The following is a 24881-nucleotide window of genomic DNA, read 5'->3' as shown; positions in this document are numbered from 1 at the left end:
GAAAAAAATGGATAAAGATATTTTAAAAAAATCCCCCGGGACCGTCTCCCGTATTTAATAAGGAAAAGCACCTTCTGTGCAGCCAATAAAAGCTGAGTCTCTCATGAAGATTTATACCATATTACACACTGAAATTCAATGTACAACGATACCCTTGTGTATGCTGTTGTCAGAATAATAATCTTTGTCTGTCTGATCAACTTATATTTTATGCCAACACCACGGCATTTAATATTACACAGTTTCAGAGGAAGAAAATATATTTATTCATGCAACAACTTGCCCGGCAGCTTAAACAGACAAAGTGAAAAAAAAAAAAAAAATAGCTTGGAGTTTTTACATTAACTTATGATCTACAATACAGATTTCTATACAATTTTAGCAGTTTTATGCAACAATATAAACTATGATTCTTAATCTGGTTTGTGAAATGTCTCACTATTTTATCCTGTCATGAGGAATAATAGAGTTAGATGTGACTGCTGAAGTTTGCTTTTGGCACCTTCCTGAAATGAGGAGACTAAAAATACAAATGGTAATCAAGAGCTTTTCCTGTATTCTGCATTATCATATTCTGTGCTTTATTCTTAGGCTTTGTGTCTCAAAATATAGATCAAGAAACACAGAGCAGATATACATGGACTCCCCCACAATCCAAGAGCTGCTTGTCAGAAATCAGTATCTCCAGCAGAGAAACTCTACCCACGATCCAGGGCTTGTTCCAAATGATGCAATACTCTGCCAGATGAGAAAACTTAAGCAATACAGAAAAGCTCTGTTGTATGTATGTAGATCCATTAAATCTATTCTGCTAGTGGCCTGTGCAGAAAACTGACAGACTTTGAATGATTTATTGAACCTTTATAAAAGCATCTACTTTCTACCTCACATTAATTTTTCTTTATATAATAATACTTGACAAAAAAGAAACCTAGGGACACACCACCACACAATTCCCTCTCACCCACACACAACCCCCCCAAAAAAAAAAAAAAAAAGGAAGCTAATGAAAAGATTGTACACAGGGTTTGGAACAGATAGAGGATGGCTAGAAATGGACTTAGAGCAGTCTCTGCACCCCAAGGTGCACATTCATAAAACAAAACTGTGTGCTCACTGAAAAAAAGGTTTGCTACAATCTTTTAACAATAGTACTTAAACTTGACGTGAGGTTAAGCTTCCAGCTGCAAAAGAAAAGGCAAATTCTGGTGAGAATGTAATGAAGTGGGGAGACTTTTTTTAGGGATGAGGGACTGACGAAAACTTTCACATCCTCTGGCTAGGTTGAATGCTTCCAGGTAACCTTTGCCTTCGGTGTTATTGAACTTCTCCAAATTTACCTTTTAGTTGCATCAAGACACAATCCAAGTTGCTGCTAAACAGGACGTGATATCAGTGCCCAGAGACTGGTTCCAGAACCCAGGTGGGCACCTGTGAACATGCTCCCACAAAGATAGAACTTCTGCCTAGGAAGAAGTTACTGGAATGTGTTGGCCAGGGATTTGTTGTAGTTTCAACACATGGAAGACTTGGACATTTCTTTTGCAACTTAAAAGAGAGGAAACTGCCATCTACTGTCATGTTAATTATTGTAACCTTCCTGTTTAGCTTTCTGGAGACTATTTTATATGTCATAATTTATATACCAAGTCCACTTCTATGAAATAAAATGCGTGTTTCAGTGTATCAATGTAGAAAGAGAGACCACATGACAGAAATGCACAGGAGAAAAATACACCTACATTACAGGAGTAGAAAAAAGCTGAAGGAGGACACAGATTAAGTCCTGCTTTGTGATTTACAGGAATTTGTTTGCATAAAGCACACTTGGAGTGCTTTGATGGGATTAACTACTCTAAATAAAAGCAAACTGATGCTTAGAGCCTGCATTATATTGTCCCATGGGGGAATAAAAAGTCAGTAACAAATGAGTTGGCCCCCAGAATAACTCAGATGTTCATGGATTGAGACTCTGAAACTATTCCAGGGAGGTGAGAAAAAGCAATGGAAAATCGAAGCAGCAGCAAACAGAAATGCCTAAAAGCAGGAGAGCTTCTGCATGGGACCAGCTTAACAAAGACAAGTTATGCTGATTTACACCACTTGAGGAGCTGGCCAGCAGCTTTATGCTCTCGAACTCAGACTTTAGGAAGATATTCAGTGGGTCATAGTCACTGTCTGAGAATTAGAAACATAGAGTTCAGACTTCAAAAATAGACATGATCTATTTTTACTGGCAAAGGAAAAAAAAATACTTCTCCCTTCCTCACCAGGAATCTTCAAGCCAGATCCATGTGATATGAATGGAACCCTTTTAATCTGGAGAGGTTTTATTTGTAACTCAGTCAAATATACTTTGAAAAACTCTAAATGCAGTTTAATAACAAACCAAAGTTATTACTGTTAGGATGGGTTTATCACTGACAGTATTGTATACACACAGGATTTGAAGTTACAGTTAAAGTCGACCTAATTCTAATAAAAATTACAGATTCTGCATTGGAGATGTAATTACTCAACAAGTCCCATTACCTTAGCATGCTTTTGTTTAATGGTGGATTAGCTAAACTGATGATCTTGAAAAAAACACAGCTTTTTTTTCCCCCTCTCTATTTAAAAAGTATTCTACAAAATTTAACAATCTATTAAAAAAGATCTCATACACTCCTATTGGCTTCCAAATACATCCTGTATAGTATGTATATGGGACACAAACATCTCACTGCACAGGAACATTTGTGCTTGTCTAACCAGGCACAGTGAATTGAGCTACCCAGATATGTGTCCTGTATTCCCCTTGGATGGCTCAAGCATGCTGCAACTACAGGAAAATATCACCTGCCACCACTGCTCCATGTTCCCACTCCTGGGGAAGTGGAATACTTCATATTTAATAAATAGAATCAAGATTTGCTATAGGTAGGGAAGAGCCTCAGCAAACACAGGTTGAGGTTTGTATTTAGACATAAGCTTTGGGATTCACATTGTATTTATTAGTCTGCTAAATGTACTCGTCATATATTTGAGGATGGTGAATATCAAAGCAGTCAAATTTTGCAGCTGATGGAAAAAAAAACTTCCTTATACACCTAATAACTGCATCTTAAGTTAAAATTGTGTAAATTAAGTTTTCCTGCGAGATGCCTTTATCCACAGGGAAAAATTTGGAAGCTACTCATGCATACATTAAATATTCCAGCATTTCAGACCTCAGGTAGGGCCTCCTATTATGATTTTTAAATTTTTGTTTGTTTGTTTCTTAGAAAAAATTTGCTTATCCCAGCAGTGTATAATGACAAGCTAGTTATTTTATATAATGCTTAGGTTTTATATTTATCTGTAAATTAAATAGGCAAAACCAGCTACTTAAAAGACTTTGGCAGGGTTTTTACTTTCCTATGAAATGAAACAGGTATCCCTGTTCCCTATTAATCTTTCTTGATGTATTCTATTCAGGGTGGCCAGCAAAGTGATAAGATCTTTCCTTCAGATTTCAAAATTACTGAATCTGGGAATAGTTCTCATTTATCTCATGCACTGCTGAGAAAACAATCTCAAATCGTTGGTTCTACTGATGAAACTTCCTTAGCAACACAAGGGCTCCAGAATTATTTTTCAGCCCTTGTCAGTGCTTCCTGTGAGGTTTCTGTCACTGTCAACATTGAGCACTTCACAGATGAGGGGAAAAAAAAAACAATAAAACAACCTAACCAAGAAAGCTGTGATAAATTAATAGAGGGTAAATTAATAGGCTAAATGGAATTAATAGAAGCAGTGATGAATCTAATAGGGAAATTCCATAACAATAGTCCAGTGAATAACAGCTTAGATTTACCAGGTCTTTTATCATCTAGATGAGAATCTACAGAGAAATGACTGCATCCCAGGGGCACTAAAAAAACAAAACAGGAATATTGAGCACTTGAACCTGTGCCCTTCTTTGCATGGTAGCCAAGTGCAGCCCAGAAGGACCCTCAGGAACTTCCAAAGCCTTGGGATGAGGCTGGATATCCAGGTGGACACGAGGCTGTGGCTCCTCTCCAGGAACCTCCAGACTGCTCTGCTGGGACCCAGGTTCTGGTCCCTTGGCCTTGCTGGCCCTCTCAAACAAGACTTTTCAGCTGTGTTCTGTCATGGCCCATTCTGTTTAGGCCATAAGTTTAAACCTTTAGTATATTTGACTTCCATTTGTTAAGCCTCAAGTGTGCAGCTTGTCCCTTGAAGGGAGGTTTCAGTATATGAAGTGTCAGCAGTGCAGGGATTTGGCTTATAAGGTAATTGGAATAGATCAGTTTAAAGCTACTTTATTTCAGGTACCTCCAGTCTCAGGTTAGAGAGTGCTTTCTGCTGCGAAGATTTTTTTTTTTTCCTTCCCTAACACAAACCTTCATCCTTGTTCTCAGATTCACCAGGATTCATCTGACACTTCACAAGTTGCCAAATGTCTACTCAAACACTAAAAAACCCAGTTTCTGCTGAGTTCTAAACTAAGTGTTAAGAGGATAGGGGAAAATTAGCAGTAGGATTTCTATCTAGGGCTGAGCAGACATGGAACATTAACACCTTACTGCCTGGTTGGGAAAAGTTGTGCAAGTTCTCTGCTGCAGGGATGCTCTTGGCTCTCCTCCTGTGGCCTGAGGAGGGGGTGTTGAGCCAGGAGTCTGCTCCTGTCCTAACTCTTTAAAAAATACCTGGAGGCAAAAAAAGGACATCATCTGGCAGCCTGAGCTCCCAGCAGGGGCAGGTTGGGTGTCATGGCAGAGAAAAGGGTGAGGGCAGCTCAGACTTACATCTTCTGAAGCTCCTCTGTGCCTTCCTCTGCTGTCCTGAGCTGTTTCCCTTGGGGCAGATGGGGTGGCTCGGCTTTGTTAGGGAAATGCCCAATTTTAAAATTTTTTTTTTAATTCCTCAGCATCTTTCTAAAGCTAGACTGATTCTTTATCTGTTTTCCAGAGTGCCTGTCACAAACAACTGTCTTGCCCAAACCAAAGTGGATTTGTGCAGGAAAAAGGCACTGCAGAAACTGCATGTGACAAACCAGAATATTCTTAAACTATTTGCCTTCAACTTTAAATCCTCAGCTACTCCTTGCCACCCTTCAGCCTAAGAACAGCTTCTTAAACTTTTAAGAATAGCTTAAAAACTCTTAAGAATAACTCTTAAGAATAACTTCTTAACCTGCTCCTAATTTAGCTGAGCACTCCTCTTTTGATCCATTCTGCAATGACTTCAGACAGATTATTTAAAGCCAAGGAGATTAAATCAATAAGAGAACAGATCAAGTATGTAACACTACAACATTTACTGCACAAGAACACCATTTAGATACAAGCTGGAAACATGTGCTGCACAAAGAAGTTAAATAGCATTATTTGGTTCAAAATCTTTCCCTAAAAATTAGTAAAAAACCACATGGCCTTCTCAGTGAAGAAAATGAAAAAATCATGTAATAAATGTGTATCTATACTAGTTGGTATGTGTGTCATTGAGCAAATTCACTTTACCTTCTTGCCCCATCCACACATTATCTGAGACAATTCTGAGGGAACCTCTGCAATGCTTACACCTTCCAATGCCACATTAAGAATTCCAGAGGAATCTATTGATGTGACAACAGAAACCTCTATCACTTCTTGGGGGCCACCAGCAATGGGATACAGGGACAGACACTTTCAGCAGCCGGGAAACACCACCAGATACTAAATTCTGTAATGTGCATCCTCAGCAGAACAGGCTCAGTAGTATACTCAACCTATCCTCCATGTTATAATCTGGGTTTAAATAAGACCTGTACCAGATTTAAAGTTTTTTCCCCTTATCTTCTGAGTAATTCTTGGCACCATGATGCCAGGAATGTTGGTCAAAGCAGTAGATGGAACTGCCACCTCTGCTCCTCCAACACAGGGGCTGTTGAACTCCCACTGAACAACTAAAAATTGGTTGTGCTGAGCCAGGTCCAAGGGAATAAATGCCTTTAGGAAGTGAAGAGCATCACAGACTGCACCACACTTTTTCAGGCTTACACTTCACAGATATATGTAGCAATATGCAGAGTCACTAGACAAGATCCTAACCCCCTGTCTCCAGTCTGATTCAGAAATAAAACCTCTTCTTGAAACTTGTTTGACTGCACAGGATCTCTCTGGATATAGGACACAAGAAGAAAAAAAAATATCAAATAATATACTAGAGGTGTTGTTCATACACCTGAAGGTACTGTGGTAAGACCATTGCATGTAAGATAGAACCTACACAGAACAAACTGTGCCTCAGAACATGCACACTCTTCTGTTCTGCTAATGGCAGTCCCAGATTGCAACTGAATTAATTTGTAGATAATAAATAACATGATTTGTACTCTTACTGCTTTAGTACAGTAAGAGCTTTCAGGTGGTTGCAGTGAAACTGAGTTTGGGTCCATGCCACGTTTTAGACACGTACATAATGATGAAAGTAGCCTATTTTTTATACAGTAAATATACCATAATCTATAATCACTATCATCAGCCTAATACATATTTTGGAACATGGTCAGACAAAGGAGTTCAGAGAGGCTTGCAGCCTTTTATTGTACAAGCCTGTATTTTAAATACTCAGCCCAAGATCCTCATCACCTACAGGCTGAGCAGCAGACAAAAAAATCTCACAGAGGTAACAAAACACTTGTCCTTGTAGCACACCAGCACTCCCCCTAAATGTCACCTAGTCACATGTATGAATGTAATAATACACTGAAAACATGCAAAAATGGTGCTATAGGATTGAGAGGTATAGAACATATCTAAAAAGGCAAATTTATTGTGAGTCAAGTCAGGTTTAGATACTTTAAGCCTCTTGGAATAAAAGGAATATTGAAAAAAACCAGGAAGAGTAGGAGTAAGCAATTAAGTTTAACAATCTCCCATCCTTCTCCTAAGTGCTTAGTAAGTGCTATTTATTTATTTGAAGAGTAATGCTGATGTCAGAGACAGACATTGCATAATTCAACCAATGAAACATAGGAAAGTATGTGTGAAATGTACAATTTAATACAAAAAAACCCTGAAATGTGAAATCCTGGATATTGTACTAGTCAATTCTGGTTTTTAAGCCTAAGAACATTAAAAATACATCATATATGAAATAAAGTTTCAACCAACAAGGTAACTAGTAGTTCCAGACATTAAACAGGTTGGTTTGGTAGCTGGTAACCAGAAAAACTAAATGCAAGAAAATGAACAATGTTCAAAGGGATTCCTCACCAAAGACACTGGGTATTACTGATTTCAACCTTTAGTTATTTGATATATTTCTACATTACATAAATAACAACCCCAGCCTATCATTCTGTACTATAAACACATAGCATGAATATAGAGAAATGTTTTACGTTGCTCTCTCCCTCGTTTATACCTTTAAAAATGTGCAGCTATGATTTATGCTTTTGAGGATGGCATAATAGAATTTGACATTTTCCAGCTGAGGTGTGGCCTAGTTCCAGCTCCATGCTTCATTACATTGTGCTCCCTTTGAGAGGATGAGAAGAGTAAAAATAGCCAGGTTGTTAAAAATGTAAAAAGGCATAAATGAATTCTCACCAGATGTCCTCTCCAATTGTAATTTTTGTAAAATTATGGTTGTTAAACTTTTGCTTACCACAAACCACTAGAAATCAATATGTGCTCTGAACCACCTATCTGCAGGGATTCTTCCCACCTCAGTAGCATCCTCAGTTCTCCCATGATTTAAATGAAAGAGGACTGTTGAAAATAGTACCGAGACCATGTACTAATGTGATGAAAACCCACAGATACAGGCCAGGTAGTAGAAGTCTGGACACTGATGGATGTATGAATGCAGACACATCAAGAAAATCACTATTTGAACTTTCTTCCTTTTTTTCAGAACAGAGCAAAGTTGGAAAAAATGCAGACACAGAAATGTGGGTAGCTCAGGTACTCTTTTCATTCCATCCTTTTGATAACCCACACTGCATGGCCTAGAAGCTTTCAATTCCCTTTTTATTTGGATGGGCTGCAGTGTGTTCCTGCTACCTGGAAGCTCAGGTGCTGGTGGGACAACCCAGAGGATTGCCTGGACCTTCCCCAAGCCCCTTCTGGTGTCTGGCACACACCATATCCATCTGGTCATACCATGCCTTCAACCAAAACTGGGTTGTAAACACCAAATCCAACCAAAAAATAAAAAGTTTCATAACTTTTAGCACACTGTCTTCTTGGCAAGGAGCAAATGAGAGTGTAAGCAACTCATAAAATGTGTTTTCCTTATCCTGCTGGGCAGATTCAGGATGTTTTTATCTCAACATCAAAGCTGCTGGTTTTGGCACTCTCTCTACTTTTTCAACAGTATTGATGTGTAACAAAGGTAACAAAAATGCCTCACAATTCACTCAAATTTGTTTTGCTGAATGCTTCACCAAATGACACTCTTCCAAGCAGCAAACCTATTTTATGGCTGTTCTCCTGCTGCAAGATGAATGGTAAAAAAGAAAAAAAAAATGGAAGAGAAAGTGCTGTCCTTTGGTCACCAAAGTTGTTACAAACAAGAGAGCCAAGCAGAAAGATTTGTCAGCTTCTCTGTGAATGGCAAGAGGTTGAGTAGATCACTCAATATTTGTCAGACTCGAGGTGATTGCCTGTCACTACCTAAGGAAGTAAAGAGTATTGACAGCCTTGGAACATCAAAATTCAAAGCCTGCATCACACAGTGCACTGCAAAGACCTTCTGCCTTCAGAACCTGTTGGGCTCAATTGTGAAGAGTAGAAAGAGTGCAGCCAACAGCAGGTGAGCACCAGAGGATGGTGGAGAGGATACTGGCAGCATCCTAAGTCGTTCTCTGCTCTTCTGTATTGACATAATATCTGATTCTGAGCCAGCCTGGACATTTAACATGAAGCTGGATACCTGTATAAAGATGTGACCTCAAAAACTGTAAAAATAAATGATATTATTTTTAAAAACCTATTTTTTGCCCTGTACATCCTTATACATCCCCAGAAAACCTCTGACAGTTATGAGTAATCCTTTGTGTAACGCTGGGCTCAGCTTCTCCAGGCTGAGGTAGAAGCAGCTATAGGAGAAAAGCACAGGGAGCCTGGATCTCCTCTGCAAGCAGTGACCCTGCCACTAATAGCTGTGGGTTCTGAATGGAGAGGGCATCTGACCTGCTACAAATGCAGAGGGGTGAAAAGCAGAGGAATAGGAAGGGTCAGAACACACTTGATTAAGTAATCTCATAAATCTGTGCCTGAATGGGAAGAGAAGCAGGAATAAACATAGAAAGAAAATCAGCATGTGAATGGAAAGGCAAAGCAGGAATTGAAGGGGAAATTAGAGGAGAGGGCAGAGCCAGTTTGATCAAAATAAAAGAGGACTGGGGTCAGGCGAGGGCTTGGAGCTGAAAGGAAACCAAATCTGGGATGTGAACTGGGTAAAGAGTGGCTTGTGGAGCTTCACTGGACTCACCCTGCTGGTTATTCCTAATAGCTCCTCAAAAAATGTCTCTAGTGGAGTTAAACACCCAAGGATGTTGTAGGATCATGTGGTGGTGATACATAATACAGCACATTCTGGATGGATGCAGGAGGAATCTTATGCATACACATGCACATACATACATGGATCTACATAGGAAAACCAGAGTTGCTTTTGCCACCTCAGTTTCTGGACCTGAAGATGTCTTGATAGGCAGTTTCTATACTAAAATAAGTTTGCTGAGACAATTAACATGTAGAAACACTGCAGCAGGACAAACACAGCCCAACAGGCTATGGTCTGAGCTTATTTGGTGCAAGCAGTTCTATTTTCACATCAATACACAGGCATTTGGTAGCTCTGCTTCACAGCAGTGTATCTGACTACTCACGTACTTCCAACAACTGGACACTTATGGTTTCTGCCTGGATGTTTTCTTGCAATAATAGTATCAGCTATAAAATCTACTGAAATCACTGACAAGGTTTTCCCCTTTTTTGTGGTGATTTTATATTGTTTTAATTACAGTTTTGCACATACATTACAGTATACTAACACACCACCATCTAATACAAATGTGTTCCATGCAGTTCATTACATCCCCAGGAGGCTGAAAAATGCTCTGCTAGCTTGGCTCCAGCCAGACCCAGGTAACTTCATGACTGACCTCTGTATTGTTCATTATGAAATTATACAAGGCTAGGGAAAAAAAACCCACAGCCATATTTAACTTTACTCAACATAGGGATGCAGTCTAGTCAAATATTTGTCTTCGTCCCCTGTCTTCTCCCAAGAGATTTAGAAGTTTCACAGACATGGATGCTTTTATTTGTTATTTAATATGGGCTTCGGCGTGAACTTCTAAGCATGGAGGTTGTTGAAGGTCTTCTAATGTCACAATCTTTGCAAAACTAATGATAGCAAACACTGGTAAACAATTTCTCTCTTCAGAGATAGCACCATTTGCCAGAATCTTAGAAAATGGTGCAAAATACTTGCAGGCTCACAAACTTTCAAAATGCAAATACTAATTCATCAGAATATTCATGTCTTGTCAGCCTTTGCACTGGCAGTGTGCTGTATAATTCTGTTTGGTTGAGAAAGAGAGACTACTTATGTTCTCTTATCACATTAGCAAGATTCTTAATTAAAATTATATCTGTGTTATCATCTAAACTTCATTTCAAGTCTTTTGCATCACTAAAGTGACCTGTAAGGTTTTACACACAATGTCACAAGCAACCATTTCAAGGAAAAAATACCTATGACTTTTGAAATGTTTATTAACTTAAAAGCTAAAAGTAATTAATTCTTTAGTTCTGTCAAACCTGGATTCCCCAGAGGTTTCTTTCCAATGGAAAAAGCAGGAGCCACCTACCTCCTTTTAACTGATGAGAGCTTTCATTACACAGACAAAGGAAAATATAAAGGCAAACCAAAATGCATCCCACAAATCTTGTTTTGGGAAGTCTTACCGAAAAAAATCATACTCTGAAAAGGGAACCAAAGATTTCCTGGGAACAGCAGGGACCTCAGTAAAGATATTATAATGTGGCATTTGATGTTCTAGAGGGATTTCAACAAGTTTTGCATGGTCAAATTCCATTAATAAGTTGGCTTTCTTCCAAGGCTGTGTGTGTCCCTCTCATCTGCCACAGTGCCCTGACTGTAAGGAAACCTCACTTCACCTGCTCAGTCACATCTTAGCAATTTTAATTGCTTTTTCTTGCTCGTTACAGCACCAAACAGGCTTAGAAAAACTCTAGTATCTAATAATGCAGATTATGTGGGTTATGAGTAGAACAGTAACTGTTTTGGTGGTGTTGTAAGAGGATTACAGAAGGCATTGGTGGGGAAATGCCATGTGGATGGATATTAATGATGATGTGAAGGGGGAATAAGAGAGAATCAATAGAACTGGGGGTTGCAAGGAACTATTCAGGGAGAAGCACCATTGCACGTATTGTGTTCTGTAATGCATGGGGTTTATTCTCAAGCTATGCTCAAGCTTGAATTCTAAATACATATTTACAGTTCCTTTCATTCTGCAAAGCTTGAGTCTGTGCAGGCTCAGATTATAGCACATTCTGAGCAAATCTGACTCACAGTTTTTAGCAGATGACCTTTAATTAGCAGGAAGATATTCTATCCATATCATATTCGTTCACTTGTCTTACTGGGCATTAGATGGCTGCTGTGAAGCATAAAGGATTTTTTTTGTCCTAATCCCTGTGATGTGACATGATTAATGAGATGAAATTCCCATTTGGAGTTTCCTACCAATCAATAGGCAGATGGGCAGTAGTGGATGTCGAACAACAAGACAGCAGGAGTTGCTTAAGCTCTTGCTACTTTCACAGAGAAAAATCATTCAGAGATATAATTTAAAGGAACAGATAATGTGAGTTTTTCACATTTCTTCCCTCCTTCAATAATTGTTTCTTTGTTTTTAATGTACTCAGAAATGCAAAAATGTCACCTTATGTACAGATAGAATATTAAGTGAAATGAGAATATTTGAAAATCTTAAAAAGATCACTTAAGCCAGAGGTACACTGCATAGGTACTAAAAAAATCATTTGCAGAACAGTGAGCTTGATTTTCCTCTTCATCCCTACAGATATAAATAATCAGATACATAGGAGAAGCCAAGATAACTACAAAATTAAGCCAGTGATTTCATTTATTTTTTTAATGGTTTTGTGAAAAAATCAAGCTGGCCCTGTACTCTCTGATATCTAGTAACTAGCATATGAAATGAAATAAAGGAATATATTCAATAGCTTATTCTCAGCTGTGAAAAATTTTGACTTAAGACAATAAAATCTGAAAAAAATTGATTCAAAGCCTTTACTCCTTTCATCTTCACTTTCTTCTCAATATAATTAATTTATAAATATAAGTAAGATTAAAATAAACCATGTTATAAAATTGTACCTTTATATGTCTTGCGAGTTAAAAAATGTGGCAAATACCTTAAAGGAAATGATAATGAAAGGCAGAACATGGCAGATTGGGGGATCTTTGCCAACCAGATGAAATCAGAAGAAATAATGCAAGTTTCCCAAGAGCAGTAGCAACAGGTTTCAGGAGACTTCCTCCATAGCCCTCACATTGATGCTGCTTTTATTCTACAGAATACTTCTGTGCTTCTTTTACATAGCAATATTGATATGTAGCCATTCTGTATGTGTAAATTATTTATCTTATGTTTCCTTCCCATTGCCTTGCTCTCCCTCCCTATCACAAAGATGCACACAGAGTAAAATTCACAACACACTCCTCCTAATGAACAAGCTCCCACCGAGCACCAAAGTGCTTAATGATGCTCAGCAGGCAGAGATCTGCAGTTGCCCTGTGTGAGTCAATATATAATCACAACACAAGTTAAAATAATATTTAGGTTACCAAGAGAAACAATGGAAATGTAAGAGATGCTAGATTTAAATTTTTCAAACTTGAATTCTGCTTCTTATCAATGTCATTGAAAAGAAAAAAAAATAAAAAAAGGTACACTGGATAAAGTTAAAGAAATTAATATCTCTGTGCAAGACAGCCAGAGCAAATGTAGGCAAATTGCTTTAAATCAGCCTTCAGTATTTTGTAAACCTTTCTGTTTCAAACAGTTTTATGTAGGCTGTAAACACTACATATATTTAGCTCATCTTGATCTTAGTAATACCAGTAGAACAGATCCTTCAACTAACCAGCTCTGTAAGTAGAACTCCATGAGCAGTGAAGTTTACATTTATTAAAGAAAGCTTCTTGAAGTGCTCTTTTTACAATGGGTTCTTAAATTACAGCCAGCAGTAATAAAAACCTACCTATCATTGCCCACTTACAAGGATCTTCTAGGACTGCTATTGAAAAAAATACCAATTTATCCTTGGAAGACTAAAACAAGCAGCCCCTGGCTGCCTGGTGTTTAGTCACAGCTTGTTCCCAGCTGCTGGGAAGTTATGAAGACCTATTTTTATTTTATATATTATGAAGACCAAGCTCTGTGACTGCTATGGTCTCATGCCATTATTGTCCTTGCATGGAAAACCAAGGGCATAGCTGTATCTATATTTATTTAAAGGAAAACATGTAGGCACCTGTGTTCATCATAGAGCATCTTCTCCTCACCTGCTCAGTGACGAGCACAGGTGGGGGATTGGAGCATTAAAGCAGAGAGCTAAGAGTGATGTGTACCAAGTATAAGAAGGATTTCTCTTTAATAAGTGCTCTGGAAGTAGAAGAAGCTGAAAAGCTCAAGTTCAAATATTAACAATGCCTAATGTTAGACAAATATTACTACAAACTTCTTTTGGCAAATGGGAACAGCCTAAGCCATGTCTCCTAGATGTAATTTTTTTTTCACCACAACATAGCAGGAAAACCCTAAGTAATTTAAGATATTTCTGTAGGTTATGTGAGGAATTTTGCTTTGTAAAAGTATCTGAAGATCAAGATTCTGGTTTTCAAATGAAAATGTAAGCTATTTAATTGGACAAATCTTGTATTATAAACAAACTTTTACTGTCACAAGGCAAAATGAAGGCAACTGTAAGGGGAAAAAGAGGCAGCTACTCATAACCTCTGCATCATTAACACGTGCTGTGTGAAAGAAAGAATAAACCAGGTTCTGTAGTGAAGAAGCTACTTGTGAGCTGGCAATTACAAATACTGCTTCAGGCTCCTGAGGAAAAAATCTTCTGGGTGCCAAACTCAGCTGAGAGGGCTGTGTTGAATAGATGAGGAGTAGAATTTCTGATAAAGGTATTATCTGAACATATAATGCTGGCCTGACTTAAAACAGCCTATCTGCTGTATAATTATAATAAAAATTTCACTTATACAAATACAACAGCTTGTCTGTTCTGACTGAATAGCCTCACTTGGTGGTGAGGAAGATGAAGAGGAGCTCTCCCTGGCTCTACAATTACTTTTTAGGAGGAATTATCAGTAGGCAGGGCAGAAAAAAAGTAGAAGGCTCCCAACATATCCTGGAAAACATATGATCTGTCTACCTCATGTCTCTGTTCTGCTAAAAAGGACATTTAAGCTTTGCTTGCATTACTCTCTTCTTACTCATAGATTAATTTTACAGGCATACTCTTACCTAGTACTACATAGGTAACTTCCTCTGCAAGTAGAGGCTTGACAGAAAGCTATTTACTCATCTTAAATTCACCATTGAAGATGTGAAGAACCAACAAGTCTCCCAGCTAAAAAAAAATCCCCTCTCATTCCCTTAGGATGCAAGTCAATACACTGGGCTTTATATTCCATAACAACAAGAAAAACCCCAAACCCCTCCTTTGAAAAATTAGGAAAAGAACTGTCCCCGATCTGGGAAATGGGAAAATCTATAGCTTATCAAAACCAGACAACAGCAAAAGTTGAAATTGTGCAAATCCAGCCAATTTCCCACCAGGTTTGCACATGCAGAGTTGCTAAAGCTCATTACAATGTAGCATAAATGGAGGTCTAATTAACATAAGAAACTGATCCAAAAGAAAATCCCATCAACATACGTGAAAATGAACATGATGTGTTTGAAATTCAGCCAACTACAAATTAATTCAACATAGATTACATATACAGGGAGAAAGAGACTCCAGCAGAGTAACTGGCATTGGACTGGTACATGTGCCAGAAAGAGTCCCTCTCACCCTGCATCCCCTCCCACTCCTGATGATGGATTACAGCTCTGTACCAGATGTTCCAGCAAGGAAAGAAGCAGTGGTCAACCTCATCTTCTGCATGTCTGTAATTTAATATTAATTTAATAGAAATTAATTTGTGCTGGGTCTCTTTTCCCTTTCTGAACCACTGATTCTGAACCATCAGATCCCTAAACTGGAATTTACAGTTGCTGATGGCTGGGATGCTGGCATCCAGGCAGGTGCCACAGCAGTGTTTGTGGCACCATGGGAATACCAGAGTGGCAGCAAGGCTGGATGTAGAGGTGTGTAGAGTTTGCATCTCTCCAACCTCCTACCAGGCATGTGATGTGACCCATGTTCTGACATAATCCTGATGGAAGTGATTTTTGTCTGCTGCTCCAAACTCACCATCCTGTGTTAAGTCTAAGAGGTTGTTTCTCTGAAGTTTACACTAAATAAAGGTGTGAATTCACAGAGTTCCACTTATCCTCCACAATTCCTGCCCTGCACTGCCTTGACATAAACACTCTCATCACATCCTAACTGCTCAGATGAGCAGCAGGAAATTCACACTGTGGCCACTGACAGATTTGTTGTGCCAAAGGCTTTCAGAAACCTCATTTTATCTGCCAAGTACAACCAGGTGCAGAGCACTCAATCACCCTACTTATAGTGCAAGGACCTGAGCCACAGCATTTAAACAAAGCAGTTTTGGGAACCTTGTCCCTCCCCACCCTGCTGTGTGAGCAGGGGACACTTCTGCCTTCATGCTGGAAGGAACCTTTTTCTTCTCTTTATAACTATGGTCTCTAGATCTCAAATTATCTTAAATACTGTTTTACTTGAGTTCATATTGCTCTCCCCTGCAGGTCATAGCAGAGGCCAGGGCCAAAATATCCTGTAAAACACTGGCAGATGTTTGTTTGAGTGGACTTTTATAGGTCTGAAGCCTCATTAGTTGTTTTCATGACCTGAATACTAATTTAGCTGGGTGATTCTTGGGCTCTAATCTAAATATTCAGGAAATTCTGATGGATTTCACTCTATGGGTTCAAGTTATAATTATTTAGAATAATATGGATTAATTTAATAAATACCTTTTATGCCAAAAATCATTCTCTGCTTTAGTACAGCATGTGACTAAAAACATCTCAATAATAAACCCAAGTATTTTAAGTCAAGATGTCCCAGTAAAAAATAAATTGTTGGGTCAAGTGGCAAATGAAAGATATTCAGGATTGGTAACACCTCATTAAAAACCATTTCAACTGCCCTGAGGCAAGATGTTAATACACAGTAATTGTCTAACCAGGGTGAATCTTTTTCCAGCTACATGAATAATGCAAAGTAACTATTTAAATATGCTTGTTTGTATCTTTAGCAGGTTCACTGTAACTTCAAATTTAAAGACTATTTAAAAAATATTTTATGCTGCTATTGGAAGTCCACAAATAGGAGGATTTAGTTTTATTCTTTTCAGAATAAAACAAAACTCCTCTCCAAGTACAAACTTCCCTTGCTGAAAACAAAAAAAATAATTTAATTAGAATCTCTGTGAATCCCAAGGAATTAGTGCTGCTGCTACATCTGCATTCATCTTGTTGCTCCAATAAAACTGTAAACAAATAATAGGACATCAGTAATAGTAATTTAAACAGCGTGAGTGATGTCTATCACTGCACCACAGAAAATTAAAAAATGTTTTCCAATTTTCTATGTAAAGTTGTCCGCGTGTGCTCAGCATTTTAACAAAGAATATCAGGCAATAGTGGAGCAAAAGTGGGATTTAATGTAGGTTAGCTCAAATTCTGATAAATCTCAAGTGTCCTCACAATCAGAAGACAATCTCGCTCTTCAATCTGCCTGTAGAGAAAGAATTCTTGCAGCACTATCCTTAAAAATAAAAAAATGATAATTTTGCTGTTGTTATTCTGCTCCATAGTGCATTCAGTCTTCTCTTAAATGTTGACTGGCTCAATCCTACAAACATTCTCTTCTCCAGTGTTCCAAGCTCATTCCCAAGGAGCAGAAAAACTCGAGAGGCTGAGCCTGAAGTTTCCTGAAGTCAGAATTTATATTAGAATCTCTAATATGAAAGACATGGCAGATTTCTTTGGGAAAAAAAAAAAAAAATAAAAAAAATAAAAAAAAAGGAACTTCCCAGGGTGGGTTTGACTTGGTTGTATCAGGATTCCAGAATACAAAAGGAATGAGCAGGAAAAACACCCAACTGATAGCTGTATCAGAAAGAACTCGAGTAAGAATCCTAATAATGACAAAAAACACTCAAAAAACCTGTACATTTTTCCAACTTAGAGATACTATGCAAAACCTGAGCTATCTAGAACACATCAGAGTATGTGATCATGCTTATAATATATAGCACTCTGGAAATACTTGGAATATCAAGGAAAACAGTAGGATTTTCTTTGATAAAAATGATTTTGCTTAGATTTAAGTGTATTTATTCTGATGCATTGTGTTAACATTCTTGTGATTCTCAGCCCTTCATGTTTTCAAAATTATTAATGGAGTTATGCTGACATCTGCCAAAAAATGTAGCAACCATGGAGACAAAGGCATGAGAAAAAGTACCAAAGCAGTCTCAGAGGTATTCAAATTTGCAAATAGAGCAGAACAGATAAAACAAAATAAAACCAAGCCAGGCAAGACTTAAATGTTTTATTATAGGGAGATATTCTTTAGGAGCAAATCTTGTGACAGATTTGTCCATCTCGAAATAGTATTTTAATTATGTTTCTGACTTTCAATGGCTGGAAAAAGGAAGTTTCTGTTTCTGCTTGGATTAATATTTTATCAACTCAGTTTTTCTGAAAAGCTGGCGTTCCTAACACTATTTCCTAAAACTGAAAATTCACAAGATATTTTGTGAAAGTAGATGTCTTCATAAGCAATTAACATTGAAAACAGAGGTTAACAGCTTGGGACAAGAAAATCTGTATCTCTGTTATCCAAAATGGTTTTTAAAGAAATAATTTTTTCTTCAGTCATTTGATCAATAAATACAATTTGTGTATTCTAATGTTGACTGTAAGTTGGAAACAGGACTTAATATAGTGAGTTACTGTCATATATAAAGATTTTGTTATTCATAGTTATTGTAGTTACTCAGTATTCCTGTTTCTTCTGTGTCTGCTGTACAGGGAATACCTCAAAGACCAATCTGCTGCTTATCAGTTCCAAATCAGACAACGGAACAGAATTCCATGTCTGATTGTACAAAGGTCCCCCCTACTATTTATTTTCAGTGCCTTATGGGACAGCCTCCTATAACTGAAGGTTTCCAAGCAGAAATTGAAAGTAATAGCAAGTTGCTTTGCAAGTAAGACTTTTCTGTGTAAGTGGCATTTGTACACCCCTGTCAGTGGTGATATATTCTGTCTTCAAAGCTTTCACCAAACTACTGCTTCTGGTGTGTTTACTTTTTACTATTAAAGTGAGCTGGAACCTTTCTCTTAAAAACAACACTACCAATGTCTAGTTAAAGCACTTCCTTGACAGTTATTGACTCAATTAAATTTCCTGCAAAATGTAATAGAAGACTTTGCAAGATTCTTTTCAAAAGGTTTTTGGGTTTTTTTTTTAAATAAAACAACATTTAATATCATACAACTGTCGTTTTTATGACAAGCAACAGTGATGTAAACAGGACTAAAGGTGTAAGCTGGAAACCCCAGCTGCCCCAGCAAGCCAGGCATGTCTTTGTAACAGCAGAGAAAACCATGTGGGTTTATACAAATTATTCAAAGTGTAGATACCAATGCTAAACAAAGATACCAGGTGATGCCTGGAGCCCTCTGAAGAAATCAGGAGCACTCTTCTATTGATGTGTTTCAGGCTGGATTGGGAAGGGCTGCTTCCAGCCAAGCAAGCAGAGTGGATGCCTCCCATGCTGAGAATACCAACAACAAAGTCTCATCTCCATGGGATATTTAATCCAGGCCGTAAGCCCCTCAGGGGCAGAGATCACATCTCCTTCTCTGTTAAACCTAATCTGCACATATGGCAAAGAACAAATAGGAAAAGGGATCACAGGCAATGTGTGATGCTAAGGTTTGTTTCCCTTTCCAACATATTTACGCCACAATTACTTCCCAGAACGTTTAAGCCTGATAAAACCTGTGCAGTCAAAATGCTCACAGGGGTGATGTGACACCATTGGTGTAGTAACATGAAGTCTTATCATCAGCCTTTGTGAAGCAAAAGTGTTCTGTTAATAGTGTCTGATGTTTAAAAGCTAGTTAGGAAGACTGAATTCTTTGTTTTATCCTAATGTTTATCTGATGTGACAGCTGCTACCTGATTTAAGGAGAACTGGAGAAACTCCAAAAGTGCCAACAGAATTTAAAAGGAATGACATTCAAAGTAAAGAATGACAGCTTTCAACTTTTCAATTCTTTTCCCCCACCTATTACTTTCCCCTTTCCATATAGCATCATATAGTAGCTGCATGCTGTCTGCTAGGGAGATTTGTTAATCTGTGAACAGGGATCTGGACAGAATGATGCTACTCAGCAGCGTGCTAATCACCTGACCACAGCAGTTAAAAACGTCTTCAACACAACAAAAATGTTGGTTGCTTGCAGGCCACCACGGGGTGGGTTTGACTATTCTGCTTCCAGCTGGAGGTTGTGCCAGGAAAAGCCAACGCCGCACTTTAGAAGTCATTTAAACAAGCAGCTTGCTTTGGCCAACATGACAATAAGCTGAAATAGTGCAGGTGAAAAGCTAAAAACTGCCTTTTAAAACCCAAACACCCTCTGCTGAAATCATAAAGTTTGCACGTGCTGGCTGGGTTGGAGCAGGCAGCCAGCTTTCTGCCAGAGCTGGCATCGCAGTGGAACATTATTTGGACTCCAAAACTCTGTGAGCCAGGACAACAACGTTGTCTTTATGACTCGTTTTTGTCAGACTGGATTCCAAACTTATACCAACAAATTTGACATTTCATACTGCTCTGCAGAAAGCAAGTAAAATGAGTCCATGTTTTAAAACAGCAGGGAAGCTTCCAGTGCTACAATTAACTGGTAACATATGCCACTGCTGCCAAGAGGATTTTTAATCTCTTTAAACATTAATGTAGCATTTTTGCTTCTGTCGCAATAAGGCAGCCATCTGTGTTTGAACCTGCTGGGAAACCAGGGATATGTTTACAGAGAGGGAAAGGGAGAGAGGCAGGGAGGGAGGTAGACATCAATGTTTCTAGACCCAGCATCAAAAATAACAATTCAAACCTTTTAAATAGTATTATTAAGGTGTCATATAGCCGTAGGAAGATTGTTAAAACGTTCAGACTGCTCAATTTAAAACTACAGAGCCATAAACCCCAACCCAGCACATATTCTCCTTATTTAATATTCTTGTTTTTCTGCGTAGCTGTGAACAGTTAATAAAGGATGTCATTATTTTTTATTTCCAGGAAAATCCCTATTCTATGGCTTTGAAACAAATTATTTATATAATACTGACTCAGACTCAAAAGTAAAGAGTTCTGTAAATCCTTCCAGCATGAACCTCTGATTCTGCATTTCTGTAAGCACTGTATTCTAATCCCAGGACTTGTTTGAATGAACTACATCTTAATTCACCTTTTACAAAATGTAAGACACTAAATGTTTGTCCTGTGTGTACCTCTGGGCTCTTCTGATAAAATATCACATTATTTGCTCATGTTGTTCCTATCCAAAGCTCATTGACCTTCCTTGTAGATTTTCTCAGCCTCGCCCTGTACTAACCAATGCTCTGCCCTGGCCTTCAGCCTCGTCTCCCAAAAGTTATAAAGTGGTAGTTTTGTCTGTCTGTCCTTTCCCCTCCCCTGCAGGCTCCAACGGTGCTAAAACCACAGACTAAATATGAGTTTTAACTACATATGAGCCACTCCAGAGAGAATGATTACTTTAGAACTGTCATGAAACAGAGAAGTGGAAATAAAGCCAAATTTCCCACAGCAGGAAAGTCTTTGAGCAGGAATAACCAGGCAATGGAGATAGAGAAATGCTCAGAAACAAGCACAATCCCACCAAGTGCTGCTCTGCAGTTGAAGGAAAAGGGGTGGGAGTGGGGACATTCTGGACCAGGGAAGACAGAGAGGAGAGAAACTCAAGTGTCTGGGAGTTACAGTGGGAGACAGCACTGAGACAGAAATACAGGAATCAGTCTTTCTTAGCAATGATTTTAATTTACTTTATTAGCAACTGATGTCCTCTGAGAGCCAGATACACAACTGCAAGCTGACAGCTCTCTTCTACAGACATACTATGGCTATGGATTCACCCACACTGCAACAATATCAGCCCTGCTTCCTTCCTCAGTTCTGGCTCCACTTCTTGGCCTGACAGCCATCAAAACCTCAACAAGTCTTAGGTAAAGCCAAAATGCAAAGCAACACATCACCCAAAACCCTGTCTTGAAAACCCAGAACCCTTGATGTCTCCTGCTTGGGGGGAAGCTCCCAGAGCAGCTCACACACAGCTGCTCAGATGCCTGCTCCAGGCCCTACAGCCAATGTTCCCAGCTGGACCCTGCCACCCCACCAAGGGACATGTGGGACAAGTAGCCACAAAAAGAATTAATTGCAATGGCATGAAAAACATCCCAAATTGAGGATGGATTCCTGGGAAAGCACCAGCCCTGACACAGATTACTGCAGTCTTTATGAATTTGCACGCTTAATATTTTTAATTTGGTGAACTAAAGTGCTAAGTGCTGACAGGCAGCATCTTCTGATGAACCTGCAGGTGCTCAGCAGTTTTAAAAATGTACATATTTGGGCCCATTTGTTTTTCCTGGCTACAGCAATTCAGGGGGGAGATTTTAAAGAACTTAAGTATGCTTTTTGCTGCTGGGTTATTGCTGGTTGCTGGGGATATATTGACTAATGGATGGAAAGGGGATACAGGAGTGGTCTATTGTGTTATTAAGAATTATCAAGCAGGAGATAAAGCCCCTTTGAAATGGATATGGGGATAGGTTAAAATACATCAGCATGGACTTAGACACAACTCTATAAACCCTGGAGCAATATTTTTGGCTACAGCTCCTAATTTATTTTAAATGTAAAACAGCAATAAATAATAGTTATTCCTTACACAGACAATTAAGTACCTAATATTTATAAAATACTATGCAACACACAGACCTCTAAAGTCTGGGAAAAATCTTATACTGACTTTTTTTGTGATTTATTACATCCTATATATCTCCTGTTACATCCCATATATTACCTAATGAGAGAAAACCTATATGAAAAGAATTACTTCCTTTCTCATAATACTTGGTTCAATTTTATCTCTTTTTGTTTAAAACTAGCTTGTTCTGAGCACCTTCCTAGATATCCTGAACTTGTAACTGCCATGTCCTGCTTGTATCTTTATTATCTGTTGAACTCAGCCATTAAAAGATAAGTGTAATGGTATGACAAGCAAGATCAACTGCCAACACTTAAGCTCTGACTAAAACTGTGAGCTGCTTGATTTTGAATCACTAAATAGGATGAAGTAGTTAAGAGTTATTTTTTTTTGCAATTATCCTTTAAAAAATATCTTACAGCAAAGCAATTCTCTCATAAAAAAATTAAGTTAATCCTGGCAGACAAAATTATAAGACCAGAGAGACAGAAAAGGAGGGCAGCAACATTTCTGACAGTGCCAGTCCTGATGAGCCATCTGCACAGGAGCAGTGTCCATGTGTCTACGACTCATCACTGGCTTTTAAAAAATTATTTCTATGTCCAGAATCTTCCTGCAATGCTGCTCAGTGGCAAAGAAAGGATGCTGAGCCTGATCATGCCTGGGCATGTATTTATTCTTGCTAAAAACATGAAGAGTGTGATCAAACTATTCATATGCCCAAAGATAAATATAGATGTATAAATTTCACATATAAACTGGAAGGTACTCTATTAGTTAGCTAACTTAAAAAAAAAAAGCCTTTGCTAGATATTTAACTCAATGAACCTCTATGGGTGAGCAGGTAATAGCAAAAGAATTTTAAAAGTTTTGTGATGGATTAACTAAGGACCAAAAAATTAACTTAGACAAAAATTATCAATAATAAAAAGCCCATCATGAAATCTGCTGATAAGATAGTAAAACCTTTTTGTCTTCAACTGCTTTCAAGGAAATACCAATATTCACTTAAGAACAAAATAACTCAACAGTTTAATTAACAGAGGCAGTCCAGAGAGAGGATTATTTCAGCACAGAAAGCATTTAGGTTGGATTTGTTCCTGTTCAACCCACACTGACCAACCCCAGGCCCCCTTTCCATCTGAAAATTATTTCCATGCAGACTTCCTCCATAGTCCCCTTCAGGCCTGAGCTTGGGTTTTCCAGGCCCAGAGTTCTCCCCATCCTCCTTCCCTTCAAGAAGGACACAGCAACTCCCTGCCTCTGAACCTTACAGCCAGATTCAAACATCCATTTCTGATGGCAGGAAGCAAAGATCTCTGCCAGGTGCCAGTGAAGGCTCTCAAATAGAAAGCAACACAATAGCTGGCAGTGTAGTAAACTTTAATTTACTTTAGTGTAGTAAATTATTTTTTTCTATATTTAATTTTTTAGCTTTGACCTCCCTTTGACTGGTCAACAGAAACACTAAATTAATCAGCACATTTGCTTTTTGAAGGTGCAAAAATAAATTAAAACTTGAAAATGTAGACTCAAAAAGATGGTTAGAAGTTGCTGATGTTTTACAGAGTGGAATGTTCCACGTGCTCATAACTACTCTCTCTCAAGGCCAGTCTCAGTTACTTGTTTTTATTTCTGTTAAATTTAAGCATTTTGATGAAGTGTCAAATTGAGTGAGTCAATTTTTGAAGTCTACTTCATCAGCTGTTAAATAGACTCCTGAATATCTTCGTTTGTCAAGTACACCAGCTTTCTATTACTGGTTAGAAGGATAACAAAAATCCCCAAAACCATAACATCTATTAGTGCATGTGTTTCCCTGTTTTAGTTCTACTTTTGTCTTGTCCCAGTCAGCATTTAAACCTCCTGGATGCAAATCAAGACAGTTCTAACAACACAGCCAGAATGCATATATGTAATACATAGAAAAAAAAAATAAAAATATATACACACACACAAAGAAATGGTTCAAGATACAGTTCCTATTAATTTTCATGCCAGAACTCTATCAGAATTAAATGTATATATGCCTTATTTCAATACTGGAAAGCTAAATTCCAGCACTACATCTCAGATTTATTTATTGTCCTTATATTAGCACCCTACTGTTTCGGTTTGCTTTGCTTTTGTTTCTTCTTCTCTTTTCTTTCTTTTAATTTTTGGTCAACGCTGATTTCCAAAACCAGAATTGCTCAGCTTCTGATTGGAACTTTACCAGTGGCTTCTCACAAATCAGAAAAAATAATCTCATGCAGGACAGTTATCAACTGCTACAAATACCACATTCAAACTCATGTCATGACCAAATTCCAACTCTATTTCTTCTGTCATCAGCTCTCTACCACTGTCAGAGCTTTCCTTGCACACAAATCAAACTGATTTTCCCCCTCTCTCTGGATCAATTTCCTCCCACAATAAAAATCAATTCTCAGTCACTTTGTCCTCCACAGTCAAAATCAATTCCCCTCACTCTGCCATACATATTCAAATGTCTCCCTCTGTAACTCAACACTACTTAGTGCATGCACCAGCAGCAGCAATTCAGCCCACAAGCAAGTCTTTATGAATTGATTTGGTTTACCCACAGCCAATAAAATTAATCCCCACT

Source organism: Calypte anna, chromosome 4 (assembly GCF_003957555.1).
Source record: "Calypte anna isolate BGI_N300 chromosome 4, bCalAnn1_v1.p, whole genome shotgun sequence".
NCBI lineage: Eukaryota > Metazoa > Chordata > Aves > Apodiformes > Trochilidae > Calypte > Calypte anna.
Note: the sequence above shows the minus strand (reverse complement) of the source record.